Source organism: Cucurbita pepo, unplaced genomic scaffold, assembly GCF_057944985.1.
Source record: "Cucurbita pepo subsp. pepo isolate OVF unplaced genomic scaffold, ASM5794498v1 scafford_58, whole genome shotgun sequence".
Taxonomy (NCBI): domain Eukaryota; kingdom Viridiplantae; phylum Streptophyta; class Magnoliopsida; order Cucurbitales; family Cucurbitaceae; genus Cucurbita; species Cucurbita pepo.
In genome coordinates this window covers 23430-41173 of record NW_028257963.1, presented here as the reverse complement: position 1 = coordinate 41173, position 17744 = coordinate 23430, and the positions used below count along the sequence as shown (strand labels likewise).

Below are 17744 nucleotides of genomic sequence, written 5' to 3'. Positions count from 1 at the left end.
ACGCACGTGCTGGGAACGGCCGGCGGGGCCCGCGCGGACACGTCGGGGAGAAGAAACGCGATGGGCGTGAGCGTGCGAGGTTGCCATTTGTAAAGAAAGGAAGAAAAGAACGGGGAGAAATTGAAGTAACGAGCAAAAGAAATATAAAAAAGGGGTGCAACACGAGGACTTCCCAAGTGGTCACCCAACTTAGTACTACTCTCGCCCAAGCACGCTTAACTGCGGAGTTCTGATGGGATCCGGTGCATTAGTGCTGGTATGATCGCACCCGACATGCCATGCGCACAAATTGCATTTAACGCATGCGGGGTGGGCATGATCGAGGCGACGGTGGGTGCACGCACGTGCTGGGAACGGCCGGCGGGGCCCGCGCGGACACGTCGGGGAGAAGAAATATAAAAAAGGGGTGCAACACGAGGACTTCCCAAGTGGTCACCCAACTTAGTACTACTCTCGCCCAAGCACGCTTAACTGCGGAGTTCTGATGGGATCCGGTGCATTAGTGCTGGTATGATCGCACCCGACATGCCATGCGCACAAATTGCATTTAACGCATGCGGGGTGGGCATGATCGAGGCGACGGTGGGTGCACGCACGTGCTGGGAACGGCCGGCGGGGCCCGCGCGGACACGTCGGGGAGAAGAAACGCGATGGGCGTGAGCGTGCGAGGTTGCCATTTGTAAAGAAAGGAAGAAAAGAACGGGGAGAAATTGAAGTAACGAGCAAAAGAAATATAAAAAAGGGGTGCAACACGAGGACTTCCCAAGTGGTCACCCAACTTAGTACTACTCTCGCCCAAGCACGCTTAACTGCGGAGTTCTGATGGGATCCGGTGCATTAGTGCTGGTATGATCGCACCCGACATGTCATGCGCACAAATTGCATTTAACGCATGCGGGGTGGGCATGATCGAGGCGACGGTGGGTGCACGCACGTGCTGGGAACGGCCGGCGGGGCCCGCGCGGACACGTCGGGGAGAAGAAATATAAAAAAGGGGTGCAACACGAGGACTTCCCAAGTGGTCACCCAACTTAGTACTACTCTCGCCCAAGCACGCTTAACTGCGGAGTTCTGATGGGATCCGGTGCATTAGTGCTGGTATGATCGCACCCGACATGCCATGCGCACAAATTGCATTTAACGCATGCGGGGTGGGCATGATCGAGGCGACGGTGGGTGCACGCACGTGCTGGGAACGGCCGGCGGGGCCCGCGCGGACACGTCGGGGAGAAGAAACGCGATGGGCGTGAGCGTGCGAGGTTGCCATTTGTAAAGAAAGGAAGAAAAGAACGGGGAGAAATTGAAGTAACGAGCAAAAGAAATATAAAAAAGGGGTGCAACACGAGGACTTCCCAAGTGGTCACCCAACTTAGTACTACTCTCGCCCAAGCACGCTTAACTGCGGAGTTCTGATGGGATCCGGTGCATTAGTGCTGGTATGATCGCACCCGACATGCCATGCGCACAAATTGCATTTAACGCATGCGGGGTGGGCATGATCGAGGCGACGGTGGGTGCACGCACGTGCTGGGAACGGCCGGCGGGGCCCGCGCGGACACGTCGGGGAGAAGAAATATAAAAAAGGGGTGCAACACGAGGACTTCCCAAGTGGTCACCCAACTTAGTACTACTCTCGCCCAAGCACGCTTAACTGCGGAGTTCTGATGGGATCCGGTGCATTAGTGCTGGTATGATCGCACCCGACATGCCATGCGCACAAATTGCATTTAACGCATGCGGGGTGGGCATGATCGAGGCGACGGTGGGTGCACGCACGTGCTGGGAACGGCCGGCGGGGCCCGCGCGGACACGTCGGGGAGAAGAAACGCGATGGGCGTGAGCGTGCGAGGTTGCCATTTGTAAAGAAAGGAAGAAAAGAACGGGGAGAAATTGAAGTAACGAGCAAAAGAAATATAAAAAAGGGGTGCAACACGAGGACTTCCCAAGTGGTCACCCAACTTAGTACTACTCTCGCCCACGCACGCTTAACTGCGGAGTTCTGATGGGATCCGGTGCATTAGTGCTGGTATGATCGCACCCGACATGTCATGCGCACAAATTGCATTTAACGCATGCGGGGTGGGCATGATCGAGGCGACGGTGGGTGCACGCACGTGCTGGGAACGGCCGGCGGGGCCCGCGCGGACACGTCGGGGAGAAGAAATATAAAAAAGGGGTGCAACACGAGGACTTCCCAAGTGGTCACCCAACTTAGTACTACTCTCGCCCAAGCACGCTTAACTGCGGAGTTCTGATGGGATCCGGTGCATTAGTGCTGGTATGATCGCACCCGACATGCCATGCGCACAAATTGCATTTAACGCATGCGGGGTGGGCATGATCGAGGCGACGGTGGGTGCACGCACGTGCTGGGAACGGCCGGCGGGGCCCGCGCGGACACGTCGGGGAGAAGAAACGCGATGGGCGTGAGCGTGCGAGGTTGCCATTTGTAAAGAAAGGAAGAAAAGAACGGGGAGAAATTGAAGTAACGAGCAAAAGAAATATAAAAAAGGGGTGCAACACGAGGACTTCCCAAGTGGTCACCCAACTTAGTACTACTCTCGCCCAAGCACGCTTAACTGCGGAGTTCTGATGGGATCCGGTGCATTAGTGCTGGTATGATCGCACCCGACATGCCATGCGCACAAATTGCATTTAACGCATGCGGGGTGGGCATGATCGAGGCGACGGTGGGTGCACGCACGTGCTGGGAACGGCCGGCGGGGCCCGCGCGGACACGTCGGGGAGAAGAAATATAAAAAAGGGGTGCAACACGAGGACTTCCCAAGTGGTCACCCAACTTAGTACTACTCTCGCCCAAGCACGCTTAACTGCGGAGTTCTGATGGGATCCGGTGCATTAGTGCTGGTATGATCGCACCCGACATGCCATGCGCACAAATTGCATTTAACGCATGCGGGGTGGGCATGATCGAGGCGACGGTGGGTGCACGCACGTGCTGGGAACGGCCGGCGGGGCCCGCGCGGACACGTCGGGGAGAAGAAACGCGATGGGCGTGAGCGTGCGAGGTTGCCATTTGTAAAGAAAGGAAGAAAAGAACGGGGAGAAATTGAAGTAACGAGCAAAAGAAATATAAAAAAGGGGTGCAACACGAGGACTTCCCAAGTGGTCACCCAACTTAGTACTACTCTCGCCCAAGCACGCTTAACTGCGGAGTTCTGATGGGATCCGGTGCATTAGTGCTGGTATGATCGCACCCGACATGTCATGCGCACAAATTGCATTTAACGCATGCGGGGTGGGCATGATCGAGGCGACGGTGGGTGCACGCACGTGCTGGGAACGGCCGGCGGGGCCCGCGCGGACACGTCGGGGAGAAGAAATATAAAAAAGGGGTGCAACACGAGGACTTCCCAAGTGGTCACCCAACTTAGTACTACTCTCGCCCAAGCACGCTTAACTGCGGAGTTCTGATGGGATCCGGTGCATTAGTGCTGGTATGATCGCACCCGACATGCCATGCGCACAAATTGCATTTAACGCATGCGGGGTGGGCATGATCGAGGCGACGGTGGGTGCACGCACGTGCTGGGAACGGCCGGCGGGGCCCGCGCGGACACGTCGGGGAGAAGAAACGCGATGGGCGTGAGCGTGCGAGGTTGCCATTTGTAAAGAAAGGAAGAAAAGAACGGGGAGAAATTGAAGTAACGAGCAAAAGAAATATAAAAAAGGGGTGCAACACGAGGACTTCCCAAGTGGTCACCCAACTTAGTACTACTCTCGCCCAAGCACGCTTAACTGCGGAGTTCTGATGGGATCCGGTGCATTAGTGCTTGTATGATCGCACCCGACATGCCATGCGCACAAATTGCATTTAACGCATGCGGGGTGGGCATGATCGAGGCGACGGTGGGTGCACGCACGTGCTGGGAACGGCCGGCGGGGCCCGCGCGGACACGTCGGGGAGAAGAAATATAAAAAAGGGGTGCAACACGAGGACTTCCCAAGTGGTCACCCAACTTAGTACTACTCTCGCCCAAGCACGCTTAACTGCGGAGTTCTGATGGGATCCGGTGCATTAGTGCTGGTATGATCGCACCCGACATGCCATGCGCACAAATTGCATTTAACGCATGCGGGGTGGGCATGATCGAGGCGACGGTGGGTGCACGCACGTGCTGGGAACGGCCGGCGGGGCCCGCGCGGACACGTCGGGGAGAAGAAACGCGATGGGCGTGAGCGTGCGAGGTTGCCATTTGTAAAGAAAGGAAGAAAAGAACGGGGAGAAATTGAAGTAACGAGCAAAAGAAATATAAAAAAGGGGTGCAACACGAGGACTTCCCAAGTGGTCACCCAACTTAGTACTACTCTCGCCCAAGCACGCTTAACTGCGGAGTTCTGATGGGATCCGGTGCATTAGTGCTGGTATGATCGCACCCGACATGTCATGCGCACAAATTGCATTTAACGCATGCGGGGTGGGCATGATCGAGGCGACGGTGGGTGCACGCACGTGCTGGGAACGGCCGGCGGGGCCCGCGCGGACACGTCGGGGAGAAGAAATATAAAAAAGGGGTGCAACACGAGGACTTCCCAAGTGGTCACCCAACTTAGTACTACTCTCGCCCAAGCACGCTTAACTGCGGAGTTCTGATGGGATCCGGTGCATTAGTGCTGGTATGATCGCACCCGACATGCCATGCGCACAAATTGCATTTAACGCATGCGGGGTGGGCATGATCGAGGCGACGGTGGGTGCACGCACGTGCTGGGAACGGCCGGCGGGGCCCGCGCGGACACGTCGGGGAGAAGAAACGCGATGGGCGTGAGCGTGCGAGGTTGCCATTTGTAAAGAAAGGAAGAAAAGAACGGGGAGAAATTGAAGTAACGAGCAAAAGAAATATAAAAAAGGGGTGCAACACGAGGACTTCCCAAGTGGTCACCCAACTTAGTACTACTCTCGCCCAAGCACGCTTAACTGCGGAGTTCTGATGGGATCCGGTGCATTAGTGCTGGTATGATCGCACCCGACATGCCATGCGCACAAATTGCATTTAACGCATGCGGGGTGGGCATGATCGAGGCGACGGTGGGTGCACGCACGTGCTGGGAACGGCCGGCGGGGCCCGCGCGGACACGTCGGGGAGAAGAAATATAAAAAAGGGGTGCAACACGAGGACTTCCCAAGTGGTCACCCAACTTAGTACTACTCTCGCCCAAGCACGCTTAACTGCGGAGTTCTGATGGGATCCGGTGCATTAGTGCTGGTATGATCGCACCCGACATGCCATGCGCACAAATTGCATTTAACGCATGCGGGGTGGGCATGATCGAGGCGACGGTGGGTGCACGCACGTGCTGGGAACGGCCGGCGGGGCCCGCGCGGACACGTCGGGGAGAAGAAACGCGATGGGCGTGAGCGTGCGAGGTTGCCATTTGTAAAGAAAGGAAGAAAAGAACGGGGAGAAATTGAAGTAACGAGCAAAAGAAATATAAAAAAGGGGTGCAACACGAGGACTTCCCAAGTGGTCACCCAACTTAGTACTACTCTCGCCCAAGCACGCTTAACTGCGGAGTTCTGATGGGATCCGGTGCATTAGTGCTGGTATGATCGCACCCGACATGTCATGCGCACAAATTGCATTTAACGCATGCGGGGTGGGCATGATCGAGGCGACGGTGGGTGCACGCACGTGCTGGGAACGGCCGGCGGGGCCCGCGCGGACACGTCGGGGAGAAGAAATATAAAAAAGGGGTGCAACACGAGGACTTCCCAAGTGGTCACCCAACTTAGTACTACTCTCGCCCAAGCACGCTTAACTGCGGAGTTCTGATGGGATCCGGTGCATTAGTGCTGGTATGATCGCACCCGACATGCCATGCGCACAAATTGCATTTAACGCATGCGGGGTGGGCATGATCGAGGCGACGGTGGGTGCACGCACGTGCTGGGAACGGCCGGCGGGGCCCGCGCGGACACGTCGGGGAGAAGAAACGCGATGGGCGTGAGCGTGCGAGGTTGCCATTTGTAAAGAAAGGAAGAAAAGAACGGGGAGAAATTGAAGTAACGAGCAAAAGAAATATAAAAAAGGGGTGCAACACGAGGACTTCCCAAGTGGTCACCCAACTTAGTACTACTCTCGCCCAAGCACGCTTAACTGCGGAGTTCTGATGGGATCCGGTGCATTAGTGCTGGTATGATCGCACCCGACATGCCATGCGCACAAATTGCATTTAACGCATGCGGGGTGGGCATGATCGAGGCGACGGTGGGTGCACGCACGTGCTGGGAACGGCCGGCGGGGCCCGCGCGGACACGTCGGGGAGAAGAAATATAAAAAAGGGGTGCAACACGAGGACTTCCCAAGTGGTCACCCAACTTAGTACTACTCTCGCCCAAGCACGCTTAACTGCGGAGTTCTGATGGGATCCGGTGCATTAGTGCTGGTATGATCGCACCCGACATGCCATGCGCACAAATTGCATTTAACGCATGCGGGGTGGGCATGATCGAGGCGACGGTGGGTGCACGCACGTGCTGGGAACGGCCGGCGGGGCCCGCGCGGACACGTCGGGGAGAAGAAACGCGATGGGCGTGAGCGTGCGAGGTTGCCATTTGTAAAGAAAGGAAGAAAAGAACGGGGAGAAATTGAAGTAACGAGCAAAAGAAATATAAAAAAGGGGTGCAACACGAGGACTTCCCAAGTGGTCACCCAACTTAGTACTACTCTCGCCCAAGCACGCTTAACTGCGGAGTTCTGATGGGATCCGGTGCATTAGTGCTGGTATGATCGCACCCGACATGTCATGCGCACAAATTGCATTTAACGCATGCGGGGTGGGCATGATCGAGGCGACGGTGGGTGCACGCACGTGCTGGGAACGGCCGGCGGGGCCCGCGCGGACACGTCGGGGAGAAGAAATATAAAAAAGGGGTGCAACACGAGGACTTCCCAAGTGGTCACCCAACTTAGTACTACTCTCGCCCAAGCACGCTTAACTGCGGAGTTCTGATGGGATCCGGTGCATTAGTGCTGGTATGATCGCACCCGACATGCCATGCGCACAAATTGCATTTAACGCATGCGGGGTGGGCATGATCGAGGCGACGGTGGGTGCACGCACGTGCTGGGAACGGCCGGCGGGGCCCGCGCGGACACGTCGGGGAGAAGAAACGCGATGGGCGTGAGCGTGCGAGGTTGCCATTTGTAAAGAAAGGAAGAAAAGAACGGGGAGAAATTGAAGTAACGAGCAAAAGAAATATAAAAAAGGGGTGCAACACGAGGACTTCCCAAGTGGTCACCCAACTTAGTACTACTCTCGCCCAAGCACGCTTAACTGCGGAGTTCTGATGGGATCCGGTGCATTAGTGCTGGTATGATCGCACCCGACATGCCATGCGCACAAATTGCATTTAACGCATGCGGGGTGGGCATGATCGAGGCGACGGTGGGTGCACGCACGTGCTGGGAACGGCCGGCGGGGCCCGCGCGGACACGTCGGGGAGAAGAAATATAAAAAAGGGGTGCAACACGAGGACTTCCCAAGTGGTCACCCAACTTAGTACTACTCTCGCCCAAGCACGCTTAACTGCGGAGTTCTGATGGGATCCGGTGCATTAGTGCTGGTATGATCGCACCCGACATGCCATGCGCACAAATTGCATTTAACGCATGCGGGGTGGGCATGATCGAGGCGACGGTGGGTGCACGCACGTGCTGGGAACGGCCGGCGGGGCCCGCGCGGACACGTCGGGGAGAAGAAACGCGATGGGCGTGAGCGTGCGAGGTTGCCATTTGTAAAGAAAGGAAGAAAAGAACGGGGAGAAATTGAAGTAACGAGCAAAAGAAATATAAAAAAGGGGTGCAACACGAGGACTTCCCAAGTGGTCACCCAACTTAGTACTACTCTCGCCCAAGCACGCTTAACTGCGGAGTTCTGATGGGATCCGGTGCATTAGTGCTGGTATGATCGCACCCGACATGCCATGCGCACAAATTGCATTTAACGCATGCGGGGTGGGCATGATCGAGGCGACGGTGGGTGCACGCACGTGCTGGGAACGGCCGGCGGGGCCCGCGCGGACACGTCGGGGAGAAGAAATATAAAAAAGGGGTGCAACACGAGGACTTCCCAAGTGGTCACCCAACTTAGTACTACTCTCGCCCAAGCACGCTTAACTGCGGAGTTCTGATGGGATCCGGTGCATTAGTGCTGGTATGATCGCACCCGACATGCCATGCGCACAAATTGCATTTAACGCATGCGGGGTGGGCATGATCGAGGCGACAGTGGGTGCACGCACGTGCTGGGAACGGCCGGCGGGGCCCGCGCGGACACGTCGGGGAGAAGAAACGCGATGGGCGTGAGCGTGCGAGGTTGCCATTTGTAAAGAAAGGAAGAAAAGAACGGGGAGAAATTGAAGTAACGAGCAAAAGAAATATAAAAAAGGGGTGCAACACGAGGACTTCCCAAGTGGTCACCCAACTTAGTACTACTCTCGCCCAAGCACGCTTAACTGCGGAGTTCTGATGGGATCCGGTGCATTAGTGCTGGTATGATCGCACCCGACATGTCATGCGCACAAATTGCATTTAACGCATGCGGGGTGGGCATGATCGAGGCGACGGTGGGTGCACGCACGTGCTGGGAACGGCCGGCGGGGCCCGCGCGGACACGTCGGGGAGAAGAAATATAAAAAAGGGGTGCAACACGAGGACTTCCCAAGTGGTCACCCAACTTAGTACTACTCTCGCCCAAGCACGCTTAACTGCGGAGTTCTGATGGGATCCGGTGCATTAGTGCTGGTATGATCGCACCCGACATGCCATGCGCACAAATTGCATTTAACGCATGCGGGGTGGGCATGATCGAGGCGACGGTGGGTGCACGCACGTGCTGGGAACGGCCGGCGGGGCCCGCGCGGACACGTCGGGGAGAAGAAACGCGATGGGCGTGAGCGTGCGAGGTTGCCATTTGTAAAGAAAGGAAGAAAAGAACGGGGAGAAATTGAAGTAACGAGCAAAAGAAATATAAAAAAGGGGTGCAACACGAGGACTTCCCAAGTGGTCACCCAACTTAGTACTACTCTCGCCCAAGCACGCTTAACTGCGGAGTTCTGATGGGATCCGGTGCATTAGTGCTTGTATGATCGCACCCGACATGCCATGCGCACAAATTGCATTTAACGCATGCGGGGTGGGCATGATCGAGGCGACGGTGGGTGCACGCACGTGCTGGGAACGGCCGGCGGGGCCCGCGCGGACACGTCGGGGAGAAGAAATATAAAAAAGGGGTGCAACACGAGGACTTCCCAAGTGGTCACCCAACTTAGTACTACTCTCGCCCAAGCACGCTTAACTGCGGAGTTCTGATGGGATCCGGTGCATTAGTGCTGGTATGATCGCACCCGACATGCCATGCGCACAAATTGCATTTAACGCATGCGGGGTGGGCATGATCGAGGCGACGGTGGGTGCACGCACGTGCTGGGAACGGCCGGCGGGGCCCGCGCGGACACGTCGGGGAGAAGAAACGCGATGGGCGTGAGCGTGCGAGGTTGCCATTTGTAAAGAAAGGAAGAAAAGAACGGGGAGAAATTGAAGTAACGAGCAAAAGAAATATAAAAAAGGGGTGCAACACGAGGACTTCCCAAGTGGTCACCCAACTTAGTACTACTCTCGCCCAAGCACGCTTAACTGCGGAGTTCTGATGGGATCCGGTGCATTAGTGCTGGTATGATCGCACCCGACATGTCATGCGCACAAATTGCATTTAACGCATGCGGGGTGGGCATGATCGAGGCGACGGTGGGTGCACGCACGTGCTGGGAACGGCCGGCGGGGCCCGCGCGGACACGTCGGGGAGAAGAAATATAAAAAAGGGGTGCAACACGAGGACTTCCCAAGTGGTCACCCAACTTAGTACTACTCTCGCCCAAGCACGCTTAACTGCGGAGTTCTGATGGGATCCGGTGCATTAGTGCTGGTATGATCGCACCCGACATGCCATGCGCACAAATTGCATTTAACGCATGCGGGGTGGGCATGATCGAGGCGACGGTGGGTGCACGCACGTGCTGGGAACGGCCGGCGGGGCCCGCGCGGACACGTCGGGGAGAAGAAACGCGATGGGCGTGAGCGTGCGAGGTTGCCATTTGTAAAGAAAGGAAGAAAAGAACGGGGAGAAATTGAAGTAACGAGCAAAAGAAATATAAAAAAGGGGTGCAACACGAGGACTTCCCAAGTGGTCACCCAACTTAGTACTACTCTCGCCCAAGCACGCTTAACTGCGGAGTTCTGATGGGATCCGGTGCATTAGTGCTGGTATGATCGCACCCGACATGCCATGCGCACAAATTGCATTTAACGCATGCGGGGTGGGCATGATCGAGGCGACGGTGGGTGCACGCACGTGCTGGGAACGGCCGGCGGGGCCCGCGCGGACACGTCGGGGAGAAGAAATATAAAAAAGGGGTGCAACACGAGGACTTCCCAAGTGGTCACCCAACTTAGTACTACTCTCGCCCAAGCACGCTTAACTGCGGAGTTCTGATGGGATCCGGTGCATTAGTGCTGGTATGATCGCACCCGACATGCCATGCGCACAAATTGCATTTAACGCATGCGGGGTGGGCATGATCGAGGCGACGGTGGGTGCACGCACGTGCTGGGAACGGCCGGCGGGGCCCGCGCGGACACGTCGGGGAGAAGAAACGCGATGGGCGTGAGCGTGCGAGGTTGCCATTTGTAAAGAAAGGAAGAAAAGAACGGGGAGAAATTGAAGTAACGAGCAAAAGAAATATAAAAAAGGGGTGCAACACGAGGACTTCCCAAGTGGTCACCCAACTTAGTACTACTCTCGCCCAAGCACGCTTAACTGCGGAGTTCTGATGGGATCCGGTGCATTAGTGCTGGTATGATCGCACCCGACATGTCATGCGCACAAATTGCATTTAACGCATGCGGGGTGGGCATGATCGAGGCGACGGTGGGTGCACGCACGTGCTGGGAACGGCCGGCGGGGCCCGCGCGGACACGTCGGGGAGAAGAAACGCGATGGGCGTGAGCGTGCGAGGTTGCCATTTGTAAAGAAAGGAAGAAAAGAACGGGGAGAAATTGAAGTAACGAGCAAAAGAAATATAAAAAAGGGGTGCAACACGAGGACTTCCCAAGTGGTCACCCAACTTAGTACTACTCTCGCCCAAGCACGCTTAACTGCGGAGTTCTGATGGGATCCGGTGCATTAGTGCTGGTATGATCGCACCCGACATGTCATGCGCACAAATTGCATTTAACGCATGCGGGGTGGGCATGATCGAGGCGACGGTGGGTGCACGCACGTGCTGGGAACGGCCGGCGGGGCCCGCGCGGACACGTCGGGGAGAAGAAATATAAAAAAGGGGTGCAACACGAGGACTTCCCAAGTGGTCACCCAACTTAGTACTACTCTCGCCCAAGCACGCTTAACTGCGGAGTTCTGATGGGATCCGGTGCATTAGTGCTGGTATGATCGCACCCGACATGCCATGCGCACAAATTGCATTTAACGCATGCGGGGTGGGCATGATCGAGGCGACGGTGGGTGCACGCACGTGCTGGGAACGGCCGGCGGGGCCCGCGCGGACACGTCGGGGAGAAGAAACGCGATGGGCGTGAGCGTGCGAGGTTGCCATTTGTAAAGAAAGGAAGAAAAGAACGGGGAGAAATTGAAGTAACGAGCAAAAGAAATATAAAAAAGGGGTGCAACACGAGGACTTCCCAAGTGGTCACCCAACTTAGTACTACTCTCGCCCAAGCACGCTTAACTGCGGAGTTCTGATGGGATCCGGTGCATTAGTGCTGGTATGATCGCACCCGACATGCCATGCGCACAAATTGCATTTAACGCATGCGGGGTGGGCATGATCGAGGCGACGGTGGGTGCACGCACGTGCTGGGAACGGCCGGCGGGGCCCGCGCGGACACGTCGGGGAGAAGAAATATAAAAAAGGGGTGCAACACGAGGACTTCCCAAGTGGTCACCCAACTTAGTACTACTCTCGCCCAAGCACGCTTAACTGCGGAGTTCTGATGGGATCCGGTGCATTAGTGCTGGTATGATCGCACCCGACATGCCATGCGCACAAATTGCATTTAACGCATGCGGGGTGGGCATGATCGAGGCGACGGTGGGTGCACGCACGTGCTGGGAACGGCCGGCGGGGCCCGCGCGGACACGTCGGGGAGAAGAAACGCGATGGGCGTGAGCGTGCGAGGTTGCCATTTGTAAAGAAAGGAAGAAAAGAACGGGGAGAAATTGAAGTAACGAGCAAAAGAAATATAAAAAAGGGGTGCAACACGAGGACTTCCCAAGTGGTCACCCAACTTAGTACTACTCTCGCCCAAGCACGCTTAACTGCGGAGTTCTGATGGGATCCGGTGCATTAGTGCTGGTATGATCGCACCCGACATGCCATGCGCACAAATTGCATTTAACGCATGCGGGGTGGGCATGATCGAGGCGACGGTGGGTGCACGCACGTGCTGGGAACGGCCGGCGGGGCCCGCGCGGACACGTCGGGGAGAAGAAATATAAAAAAGGGGTGCAACACGAGGACTTCCCAAGTGGTCACCCAACTTAGTACTACTCTCGCCCAAGCACGCTTAACTGCGGAGTTCTGATGGGATCCGGTGCATTAGTGCTGGTATGATCGCACCCGACATGCCATGCGCACAAATTGCATTTAACGCATGCGGGGTGGGCATGATCGAGGCGACGGTGGGTGCACGCACGTGCTGGGAACGGCCGGCGGGGCCCGCGCGGACACGTCGGGGAGAAGAAACGCGATGGGCGTGAGCGTGCGAGGTTGCCATTTGTAAAGAAAGGAAGAAAAGAACGGGGAGAAATTGAAGTAACGAGCAAAAGAAATATAAAAAAGGGGTGCAACACGAGGACTTCCCAAGTGGTCACCCAACTTAGTACTACTCTCGCCCAAGCACGCTTAACTGCGGAGTTCTGATGGGATCCGGTGCATTAGTGCTGGTATGATCGCACCCGACATGCCATGCGCACAAATTGCATTTAACGCATGCGGGGTGGGCATGATCGAGGCGACGGTGGGTGCACGCACGTGCTGGGAACGGCCGGCGGGGCCCGCGCGGACACGTCGGGGAGAAGAAATATAAAAAAGGGGTGCAACACGAGGACTTCCCAAGTGGTCACCCAACTTAGTACTACTCTCGCCCAAGCACGCTTAACTGCGGAGTTCTGATGGGATCCGGTGCATTAGTGCTGGTATGATCGCACCCGACATGCCATGCGCACAAATTGCATTTAACGCATGCGGGGTGGGCATGATCGAGGCGACGGTGGGTGCACGCACGTGCTGGGAACGGCCGGCGGGGCCCGCGCGGACACGTCGGGGAGAAGAAACGCGATGGGCGTGAGCGTGCGAGGTTGCCATTTGTAAAGAAAGGAAGAAAAGAACGGGGAGAAATTGAAGTAACGAGCAAAAGAAATATAAAAAAGGGGTGCAACACGAGGACTTCCCAAGTGGTCACCCAACTTAGTACTACTCTCGCCCAAGCACGCTTAACTGCGGAGTTCTGATGGGATCCGGTGCATTAGTGCTGGTATGATCGCACCCGACATGCCATGCGCACAAATTGCATTTAACGCATGCGGGGTGGGCATGATCGAGGCGACGGTGGGTGCACGCACGTGCTGGGAACGGCCGGCGGGGCCCGCGCGGACACGTCGGGGAGAAGAAATATAAAAAAGGGGTGCAACACGAGGACTTCCCAAGTGGTCACCCAACTTAGTACTACTCTCGCCCAAGCACGCTTAACTGCGGAGTTCTGATGGGATCCGGTGCATTAGTGCTGGTATGATCGCACCCGACATGCCATGCGCACAAATTGCATTTAACGCATGCGGGGTGGGCATGATCGAGGCGACGGTGGGTGCACGCACGTGCTGGGAACGGCCGGCGGGGCCCGCGCGGACACGTCGGGGAGAAGAAATATAAAAAAGGGGTGCAACACGAGGACTTCCCAAGTGGTCACCCAACTTAGTACTACTCTCGCCCAAGCACGCTTAACTGCGGAGTTCTGATGGGATCCGGTGCATTAGTGCTGGTATGATCGCACCCGACATGCCATGCGCACAAATTGCATTTAACGCATGCGGGGTGGGCATGATCGAGGCGACGGTGGGTGCACGCACGTGCTGGGAACGGCCGGCGGGGCCCGCGCGGACACGTCGGGGAGAAGAAACGCGATGGGCGTGAGCGTGCGAGGTTGCCATTTGTAAAGAAAGGAAGAAAAGAACGGGGAGAAATTGAAGTAACGAGCAAAAGAAATATAAAAAAGGGGTGCAACACGAGGACTTCCCAAGTGGTCACCCAACTTAGTACTACTCTCGCCCAAGCACGCTTAACTGCGGAGTTCTGATGGGATCCGGTGCATTAGTGCTGGTATGATCGCACCCGACATGCCATGCGCACAAATTGCATTTAACGCATGCGGGGTGGGCATGATCGAGGCGACGGTGGGTGCACGCACGTGCTGGGAACGGCCGGCGGGGCCCGCGCGGACACGTCGGGGAGAAGAAATATAAAAAAGGGGTGCAACACGAGGACTTCCCAAGTGGTCACCCAACTTAGTACTACTCTCGCCCAAGCACGCTTAACTGCGGAGTTCTGATGGGATCCGGTGCATTAGTGCTGGTATGATCGCACCCGACATGCCATGCGCACAAATTGCATTTAACGCATGCGGGGTGGGCATGATCGAGGCGACGGTGGGTGCACGCACGTGCTGGGAACGGCCGGCGGGGCCCGCGCGGACACGTCGGGGAGAAGAAACGCGATGGGCGTGAGCGTGCGAGGTTGCCATTTGTAAAGAAAGGAAGAAAAGAACGGGGAGAAATTGAAGTAACGAGCAAAAGAAATATAAAAAAGGGGTGCAACACGAGGACTTCCCAAGTGGTCACCCAACTTAGTACTACTCTCGCCCAAGCACGCTTAACTGCGGAGTTCTGATGGGATCCGGTGCATTAGTGCTGGTATGATCGCACCCGACATGCCATGCGCACAAATTGCATTTAACGCATGCGGGGTGGGCATGATCGAGGCGACGGTGGGTGCACGCACGTGCTGGGAACGGCCGGCGGGGCCCGCGCGGACACGTCGGGGAGAAGAAATATAAAAAAGGGGTGCAACACGAGGACTTCCCAAGTGGTCACCCAACTTAGTACTACTCTCGCCCAAGCACGCTTAACTGCGGAGTTCTGATGGGATCCGGTGCATTAGTGCTGGTATGATCGCACCCGACATGCCATGCGCACAAATTGCATTTAACGCATGCGGGGTGGGCATGATCGAGGCGACGGTGGGTGCACGCACGTGCTGGGAACGGCCGGCGGGGCCCGCGCGGACACGTCGGGGAGAAGAAACGCGATGGGCGTGAGCGTGCGAGGTTGCCATTTGTAAAGAAAGGAAGAAAAGAACGGGGAGAAATTGAAGTAACGAGCAAAAGAAATATAAAAAAGGGGTGCAACACGAGGACTTCCCAAGTGGTCACCCAACTTAGTACTACTCTCGCCCAAGCACGCTTAACTGCGGAGTTCTGATGGGATCCGGTGCATTAGTGCTGGTATGATCGCACCCGACATGCCATGCGCACAAATTGCATTTAACGCATGCGGGGTGGGCATGATCGAGGCGACGGTGGGTGCACGCACGTGCTGGGAACGGCCGGCGGGGCCCGCGCGGACACGTCGGGGAGAAGAAATATAAAAAAGGGGTGCAACACGAGGACTTCCCAAGTGGTCACCCAACTTAGTACTACTCTCGCCCAAGCACGCTTAACTGCGGAGTTCTGATGGGATCCGGTGCATTAGTGCTGGTATGATCGCACCCGACATGCCATGCGCACAAATTGCATTTAACGCATGCGGGGTGGGCATGATCGAGGCGACGGTGGGTGCACGCACGTGCTGGGAACGGCCGGCGGGGCCCGCGCGGACACGTCGGGGAGAAGAAATATAAAAAAGGGGTGCAACACGAGGACTTCCCAAGTGGTCACCCAACTTAGTACTACTCTCGCCCAAGCACGCTTAACTGCGGAGTTCTGATGGGATCCGGTGCATTAGTGCTGGTATGATCGCACCCGACATGCCATGCGCACAAATTGCATTTAACGCATGCGGGGTGGGCATGATCGAGGCGACGGTGGGTGCACGCACGTGCTGGGAACGGCCGGCGGGGCCCGCGCGGACACGTCGGGGAGAAGAAACGCGATGGGCGTGAGCGTGCGAGGTTGCCATTTGTAAAGAAAGGAAGAAAAGAACGGGGAGAAATTGAAGTAACGAGCAAAAGAAATATAAAAAAGGGGTGCAACACGAGGACTTCCCAAGTGGTCACCCAACTTAGTACTACTCTCGCCCAAGCACGCTTAACTGCGGAGTTCTGATGGGATCCGGTGCATTAGTGCTGGTATGATCGCACCCGACATGCCATGCGCACAAATTGCATTTAACGCATGCGGGGTGGGCATGATCGAGGCGACGGTGGGTGCACGCACGTGCTGGGAACGGCCGGCGGGGCCCGCGCGGACACGTCGGGGAGAAGAAATATAAAAAAGGGGTGCAACACGAGGACTTCCCAAGTGGTCACCCAACTTAGTACTACTCTCGCCCAAGCACGCTTAACTGCGGAGTTCTGATGGGATCCGGTGCATTAGTGCTGGTATGATCGCACCCGACATGCCATGCGCACAAATTGCATTTAACGCATGCGGGGTGGGCATGATCGAGGCGACGGTGGGTGCACGCACGTGCTGGGAACGGCCGGCGGGGCCCGCGCGGACACGTCGGGGAGAAGAAACGCGATGGGCGTGAGCGTGCGAGGTTGCCATTTGTAAAGAAAGGAAGAAAAGAACGGGGAGAAATTGAAGTAACGAGCAAAAGAAATATAAAAAAGGGGTGCAACACGAGGACTTCCCAAGTGGTCACCCAACTTAGTACTACTCTCGCCCAAGCACGCTTAACTGCGGAGTTCTGATGGGATCCGGTGCATTAGTGCTGGTATGATCGCACCCGACATGCCATGCGCACAAATTGCATTTAACGCATGCGGGGTGGGCATGATCGAGGCGACGGTGGGTGCACGCACGTGCTGGGAACGGCCGGCGGGGCCCGCGCGGACACGTCGGGGAGAAGAAATATAAAAAAGGGGTGCAACACGAGGACTTCCCAAGTGGTCACCCAACTTAGTACTACTCTCGCCCAAGCACGCTTAACTGCGGAGTTCTGATGGGATCCGGTGCATTAGTGCTGGTATGATCGCACCCGACATGCCATGCGCACAAATTGCATTTAACGCATGCGGGGTGGGCATGATCGAGGCGACGGTGGGTGCACGCACGTGCTGGGAACGGCCGGCGGGGCCCGCGCGGACACGTCGGGGAGAAGAAACGCGATGGGCGTGAGCGTGCGAGGTTGCCATTTGTAAAGAAAGGAAGAAAAGAACGGGGAGAAATTGAAGTAACGAGCAAAAGAAATATAAAAAAGGGGTGCAACACGAGGACTTCCCAAGTGGTCACCCAACTTAGTACTACTCTCGCCCAAGCACGCTTAACTGCGGAGTTCTGATGGGATCCGGTGCATTAGTGCTGGTATGATCGCACCCGACATGCCATGCGCACAAATTGCATTTAACGCATGCGGGGTGGGCATGATCGAGGCGACGGTGGGTGCACGCAGCTGGGAACGGCCGGCGGGGCCCGCGCGGACACGTCGGG

The 17744-nt window shown here is 56.6% G+C and overlaps 60 non-coding genes across 60 annotated transcripts; all 60 read right to left on the bottom strand.

Annotated features, from left to right (window-relative positions):
* Positions 1-151: 151 nt before the first annotated feature.
* LOC147783394 (5S ribosomal RNA) lies at positions 152-270 on the bottom strand. The gene has a single exon (XR_015417292.1). It is a non-coding gene; the product is annotated as a 5S ribosomal RNA (ribosomal RNA).
* A 133-nt stretch (positions 271-403) lies between these two features.
* On the bottom strand, positions 404-522 carry LOC147783393 (5S ribosomal RNA). Its single transcript, XR_015417291.1, has one exon. It is a non-coding gene; the product is annotated as a 5S ribosomal RNA (ribosomal RNA).
* Positions 523-741: 219 nt separating this feature from the next.
* On the bottom strand, positions 742-860 carry LOC147783392 (5S ribosomal RNA). Its single transcript, XR_015417290.1, has one exon. It is a non-coding gene; the product is annotated as a 5S ribosomal RNA (ribosomal RNA).
* Positions 861-993: 133 nt separating this feature from the next.
* LOC147783391 (5S ribosomal RNA) lies at positions 994-1112 on the bottom strand. The gene has a single exon (XR_015417289.1). It is a non-coding gene; the product is annotated as a 5S ribosomal RNA (ribosomal RNA).
* Positions 1113-1331: 219 nt separating this feature from the next.
* On the bottom strand, positions 1332-1450 carry LOC147783390 (5S ribosomal RNA). The gene has a single exon (XR_015417288.1). It is a non-coding gene; the product is annotated as a 5S ribosomal RNA (ribosomal RNA).
* Positions 1451-1583: 133 nt separating this feature from the next.
* Positions 1584-1702, bottom strand: LOC147783389 (5S ribosomal RNA). Its single transcript, XR_015417287.1, has one exon. It is a non-coding gene; the product is annotated as a 5S ribosomal RNA (ribosomal RNA).
* Positions 1703-1921: 219 nt separating this feature from the next.
* On the bottom strand, positions 1922-2040 carry LOC147783388 (5S ribosomal RNA). Its single transcript, XR_015417562.1, has one exon. It is a non-coding gene; the product is annotated as a 5S ribosomal RNA (ribosomal RNA).
* A 133-nt stretch (positions 2041-2173) lies between these two features.
* On the bottom strand, positions 2174-2292 carry LOC147783387 (5S ribosomal RNA). Its single transcript, XR_015417286.1, has one exon. It is a non-coding gene; the product is annotated as a 5S ribosomal RNA (ribosomal RNA).
* Positions 2293-2511: 219 nt separating this feature from the next.
* Positions 2512-2630, bottom strand: LOC147783386 (5S ribosomal RNA). Its single transcript, XR_015417284.1, has one exon. It is a non-coding gene; the product is annotated as a 5S ribosomal RNA (ribosomal RNA).
* Positions 2631-2763: 133 nt separating this feature from the next.
* On the bottom strand, positions 2764-2882 carry LOC147783385 (5S ribosomal RNA). The gene has a single exon (XR_015417283.1). It is a non-coding gene; the product is annotated as a 5S ribosomal RNA (ribosomal RNA).
* A 219-nt stretch (positions 2883-3101) lies between these two features.
* On the bottom strand, positions 3102-3220 carry LOC147783384 (5S ribosomal RNA). The gene has a single exon (XR_015417282.1). It is a non-coding gene; the product is annotated as a 5S ribosomal RNA (ribosomal RNA).
* A 133-nt stretch (positions 3221-3353) lies between these two features.
* Positions 3354-3472, bottom strand: LOC147783383 (5S ribosomal RNA). The gene has a single exon (XR_015417281.1). It is a non-coding gene; the product is annotated as a 5S ribosomal RNA (ribosomal RNA).
* Positions 3473-3691: 219 nt separating this feature from the next.
* LOC147783382 (5S ribosomal RNA) lies at positions 3692-3810 on the bottom strand. Its single transcript, XR_015417570.1, has one exon. It is a non-coding gene; the product is annotated as a 5S ribosomal RNA (ribosomal RNA).
* Positions 3811-3943: 133 nt separating this feature from the next.
* On the bottom strand, positions 3944-4062 carry LOC147783381 (5S ribosomal RNA). Its single transcript, XR_015417280.1, has one exon. It is a non-coding gene; the product is annotated as a 5S ribosomal RNA (ribosomal RNA).
* A 219-nt stretch (positions 4063-4281) lies between these two features.
* LOC147783380 (5S ribosomal RNA) lies at positions 4282-4400 on the bottom strand. Its single transcript, XR_015417279.1, has one exon. It is a non-coding gene; the product is annotated as a 5S ribosomal RNA (ribosomal RNA).
* A 133-nt stretch (positions 4401-4533) lies between these two features.
* Positions 4534-4652, bottom strand: LOC147783379 (5S ribosomal RNA). Its single transcript, XR_015417277.1, has one exon. It is a non-coding gene; the product is annotated as a 5S ribosomal RNA (ribosomal RNA).
* A 219-nt stretch (positions 4653-4871) lies between these two features.
* Positions 4872-4990, bottom strand: LOC147783378 (5S ribosomal RNA). Its single transcript, XR_015417276.1, has one exon. It is a non-coding gene; the product is annotated as a 5S ribosomal RNA (ribosomal RNA).
* A 133-nt stretch (positions 4991-5123) lies between these two features.
* LOC147783377 (5S ribosomal RNA) lies at positions 5124-5242 on the bottom strand. Its single transcript, XR_015417275.1, has one exon. It is a non-coding gene; the product is annotated as a 5S ribosomal RNA (ribosomal RNA).
* Positions 5243-5461: 219 nt separating this feature from the next.
* Positions 5462-5580, bottom strand: LOC147783376 (5S ribosomal RNA). The gene has a single exon (XR_015417274.1). It is a non-coding gene; the product is annotated as a 5S ribosomal RNA (ribosomal RNA).
* Positions 5581-5713: 133 nt separating this feature from the next.
* LOC147783375 (5S ribosomal RNA) lies at positions 5714-5832 on the bottom strand. Its single transcript, XR_015417271.1, has one exon. It is a non-coding gene; the product is annotated as a 5S ribosomal RNA (ribosomal RNA).
* A 219-nt stretch (positions 5833-6051) lies between these two features.
* Positions 6052-6170, bottom strand: LOC147783374 (5S ribosomal RNA). Its single transcript, XR_015417270.1, has one exon. It is a non-coding gene; the product is annotated as a 5S ribosomal RNA (ribosomal RNA).
* Positions 6171-6303: 133 nt separating this feature from the next.
* Positions 6304-6422, bottom strand: LOC147783373 (5S ribosomal RNA). The gene has a single exon (XR_015417269.1). It is a non-coding gene; the product is annotated as a 5S ribosomal RNA (ribosomal RNA).
* Positions 6423-6641: 219 nt separating this feature from the next.
* Positions 6642-6760, bottom strand: LOC147783372 (5S ribosomal RNA). The gene has a single exon (XR_015417268.1). It is a non-coding gene; the product is annotated as a 5S ribosomal RNA (ribosomal RNA).
* A 133-nt stretch (positions 6761-6893) lies between these two features.
* On the bottom strand, positions 6894-7012 carry LOC147783371 (5S ribosomal RNA). The gene has a single exon (XR_015417267.1). It is a non-coding gene; the product is annotated as a 5S ribosomal RNA (ribosomal RNA).
* A 219-nt stretch (positions 7013-7231) lies between these two features.
* Positions 7232-7350, bottom strand: LOC147783370 (5S ribosomal RNA). Its single transcript, XR_015417266.1, has one exon. It is a non-coding gene; the product is annotated as a 5S ribosomal RNA (ribosomal RNA).
* A 133-nt stretch (positions 7351-7483) lies between these two features.
* LOC147783369 (5S ribosomal RNA) lies at positions 7484-7602 on the bottom strand. Its single transcript, XR_015417265.1, has one exon. It is a non-coding gene; the product is annotated as a 5S ribosomal RNA (ribosomal RNA).
* A 219-nt stretch (positions 7603-7821) lies between these two features.
* Positions 7822-7940, bottom strand: LOC147783368 (5S ribosomal RNA). The gene has a single exon (XR_015417264.1). It is a non-coding gene; the product is annotated as a 5S ribosomal RNA (ribosomal RNA).
* A 133-nt stretch (positions 7941-8073) lies between these two features.
* LOC147783367 (5S ribosomal RNA) lies at positions 8074-8192 on the bottom strand. The gene has a single exon (XR_015417263.1). It is a non-coding gene; the product is annotated as a 5S ribosomal RNA (ribosomal RNA).
* A 219-nt stretch (positions 8193-8411) lies between these two features.
* Positions 8412-8530, bottom strand: LOC147783366 (5S ribosomal RNA). Its single transcript, XR_015417262.1, has one exon. It is a non-coding gene; the product is annotated as a 5S ribosomal RNA (ribosomal RNA).
* A 133-nt stretch (positions 8531-8663) lies between these two features.
* On the bottom strand, positions 8664-8782 carry LOC147783365 (5S ribosomal RNA). The gene has a single exon (XR_015417260.1). It is a non-coding gene; the product is annotated as a 5S ribosomal RNA (ribosomal RNA).
* Positions 8783-9001: 219 nt separating this feature from the next.
* On the bottom strand, positions 9002-9120 carry LOC147783364 (5S ribosomal RNA). Its single transcript, XR_015417569.1, has one exon. It is a non-coding gene; the product is annotated as a 5S ribosomal RNA (ribosomal RNA).
* A 133-nt stretch (positions 9121-9253) lies between these two features.
* On the bottom strand, positions 9254-9372 carry LOC147783363 (5S ribosomal RNA). The gene has a single exon (XR_015417259.1). It is a non-coding gene; the product is annotated as a 5S ribosomal RNA (ribosomal RNA).
* A 219-nt stretch (positions 9373-9591) lies between these two features.
* LOC147783362 (5S ribosomal RNA) lies at positions 9592-9710 on the bottom strand. Its single transcript, XR_015417258.1, has one exon. It is a non-coding gene; the product is annotated as a 5S ribosomal RNA (ribosomal RNA).
* Positions 9711-9843: 133 nt separating this feature from the next.
* Positions 9844-9962, bottom strand: LOC147783361 (5S ribosomal RNA). The gene has a single exon (XR_015417257.1). It is a non-coding gene; the product is annotated as a 5S ribosomal RNA (ribosomal RNA).
* Positions 9963-10181: 219 nt separating this feature from the next.
* Positions 10182-10300, bottom strand: LOC147783360 (5S ribosomal RNA). The gene has a single exon (XR_015417256.1). It is a non-coding gene; the product is annotated as a 5S ribosomal RNA (ribosomal RNA).
* A 133-nt stretch (positions 10301-10433) lies between these two features.
* On the bottom strand, positions 10434-10552 carry LOC147783359 (5S ribosomal RNA). Its single transcript, XR_015417255.1, has one exon. It is a non-coding gene; the product is annotated as a 5S ribosomal RNA (ribosomal RNA).
* A 219-nt stretch (positions 10553-10771) lies between these two features.
* On the bottom strand, positions 10772-10890 carry LOC147783358 (5S ribosomal RNA). Its single transcript, XR_015417254.1, has one exon. It is a non-coding gene; the product is annotated as a 5S ribosomal RNA (ribosomal RNA).
* Positions 10891-11109: 219 nt separating this feature from the next.
* On the bottom strand, positions 11110-11228 carry LOC147783357 (5S ribosomal RNA). Its single transcript, XR_015417253.1, has one exon. It is a non-coding gene; the product is annotated as a 5S ribosomal RNA (ribosomal RNA).
* A 133-nt stretch (positions 11229-11361) lies between these two features.
* LOC147783356 (5S ribosomal RNA) lies at positions 11362-11480 on the bottom strand. Its single transcript, XR_015417252.1, has one exon. It is a non-coding gene; the product is annotated as a 5S ribosomal RNA (ribosomal RNA).
* Positions 11481-11699: 219 nt separating this feature from the next.
* Positions 11700-11818, bottom strand: LOC147783355 (5S ribosomal RNA). Its single transcript, XR_015417251.1, has one exon. It is a non-coding gene; the product is annotated as a 5S ribosomal RNA (ribosomal RNA).
* Positions 11819-11951: 133 nt separating this feature from the next.
* Positions 11952-12070, bottom strand: LOC147783354 (5S ribosomal RNA). The gene has a single exon (XR_015417249.1). It is a non-coding gene; the product is annotated as a 5S ribosomal RNA (ribosomal RNA).
* Positions 12071-12289: 219 nt separating this feature from the next.
* On the bottom strand, positions 12290-12408 carry LOC147783353 (5S ribosomal RNA). Its single transcript, XR_015417248.1, has one exon. It is a non-coding gene; the product is annotated as a 5S ribosomal RNA (ribosomal RNA).
* A 133-nt stretch (positions 12409-12541) lies between these two features.
* LOC147783352 (5S ribosomal RNA) lies at positions 12542-12660 on the bottom strand. The gene has a single exon (XR_015417247.1). It is a non-coding gene; the product is annotated as a 5S ribosomal RNA (ribosomal RNA).
* Positions 12661-12879: 219 nt separating this feature from the next.
* LOC147783351 (5S ribosomal RNA) lies at positions 12880-12998 on the bottom strand. Its single transcript, XR_015417245.1, has one exon. It is a non-coding gene; the product is annotated as a 5S ribosomal RNA (ribosomal RNA).
* Positions 12999-13131: 133 nt separating this feature from the next.
* Positions 13132-13250, bottom strand: LOC147783350 (5S ribosomal RNA). Its single transcript, XR_015417244.1, has one exon. It is a non-coding gene; the product is annotated as a 5S ribosomal RNA (ribosomal RNA).
* A 219-nt stretch (positions 13251-13469) lies between these two features.
* LOC147783349 (5S ribosomal RNA) lies at positions 13470-13588 on the bottom strand. Its single transcript, XR_015417243.1, has one exon. It is a non-coding gene; the product is annotated as a 5S ribosomal RNA (ribosomal RNA).
* A 133-nt stretch (positions 13589-13721) lies between these two features.
* LOC147783348 (5S ribosomal RNA) lies at positions 13722-13840 on the bottom strand. The gene has a single exon (XR_015417242.1). It is a non-coding gene; the product is annotated as a 5S ribosomal RNA (ribosomal RNA).
* A 133-nt stretch (positions 13841-13973) lies between these two features.
* Positions 13974-14092, bottom strand: LOC147783347 (5S ribosomal RNA). The gene has a single exon (XR_015417241.1). It is a non-coding gene; the product is annotated as a 5S ribosomal RNA (ribosomal RNA).
* A 219-nt stretch (positions 14093-14311) lies between these two features.
* On the bottom strand, positions 14312-14430 carry LOC147783346 (5S ribosomal RNA). The gene has a single exon (XR_015417239.1). It is a non-coding gene; the product is annotated as a 5S ribosomal RNA (ribosomal RNA).
* Positions 14431-14563: 133 nt separating this feature from the next.
* On the bottom strand, positions 14564-14682 carry LOC147783345 (5S ribosomal RNA). Its single transcript, XR_015417238.1, has one exon. It is a non-coding gene; the product is annotated as a 5S ribosomal RNA (ribosomal RNA).
* Positions 14683-14901: 219 nt separating this feature from the next.
* Positions 14902-15020, bottom strand: LOC147783344 (5S ribosomal RNA). The gene has a single exon (XR_015417236.1). It is a non-coding gene; the product is annotated as a 5S ribosomal RNA (ribosomal RNA).
* A 133-nt stretch (positions 15021-15153) lies between these two features.
* LOC147783343 (5S ribosomal RNA) lies at positions 15154-15272 on the bottom strand. Its single transcript, XR_015417235.1, has one exon. It is a non-coding gene; the product is annotated as a 5S ribosomal RNA (ribosomal RNA).
* Positions 15273-15491: 219 nt separating this feature from the next.
* Positions 15492-15610, bottom strand: LOC147783342 (5S ribosomal RNA). Its single transcript, XR_015417234.1, has one exon. It is a non-coding gene; the product is annotated as a 5S ribosomal RNA (ribosomal RNA).
* Positions 15611-15743: 133 nt separating this feature from the next.
* Positions 15744-15862, bottom strand: LOC147783341 (5S ribosomal RNA). Its single transcript, XR_015417233.1, has one exon. It is a non-coding gene; the product is annotated as a 5S ribosomal RNA (ribosomal RNA).
* Positions 15863-15995: 133 nt separating this feature from the next.
* LOC147783340 (5S ribosomal RNA) lies at positions 15996-16114 on the bottom strand. The gene has a single exon (XR_015417232.1). It is a non-coding gene; the product is annotated as a 5S ribosomal RNA (ribosomal RNA).
* Positions 16115-16333: 219 nt separating this feature from the next.
* Positions 16334-16452, bottom strand: LOC147783339 (5S ribosomal RNA). The gene has a single exon (XR_015417231.1). It is a non-coding gene; the product is annotated as a 5S ribosomal RNA (ribosomal RNA).
* Positions 16453-16585: 133 nt separating this feature from the next.
* Positions 16586-16704, bottom strand: LOC147783338 (5S ribosomal RNA). Its single transcript, XR_015417230.1, has one exon. It is a non-coding gene; the product is annotated as a 5S ribosomal RNA (ribosomal RNA).
* A 219-nt stretch (positions 16705-16923) lies between these two features.
* LOC147783337 (5S ribosomal RNA) lies at positions 16924-17042 on the bottom strand. Its single transcript, XR_015417229.1, has one exon. It is a non-coding gene; the product is annotated as a 5S ribosomal RNA (ribosomal RNA).
* A 133-nt stretch (positions 17043-17175) lies between these two features.
* LOC147783336 (5S ribosomal RNA) lies at positions 17176-17294 on the bottom strand. The gene has a single exon (XR_015417228.1). It is a non-coding gene; the product is annotated as a 5S ribosomal RNA (ribosomal RNA).
* Positions 17295-17513: 219 nt separating this feature from the next.
* Positions 17514-17632, bottom strand: LOC147783335 (5S ribosomal RNA). The gene has a single exon (XR_015417227.1). It is a non-coding gene; the product is annotated as a 5S ribosomal RNA (ribosomal RNA).
* Positions 17633-17744: the final 112 nt, after the last annotated feature.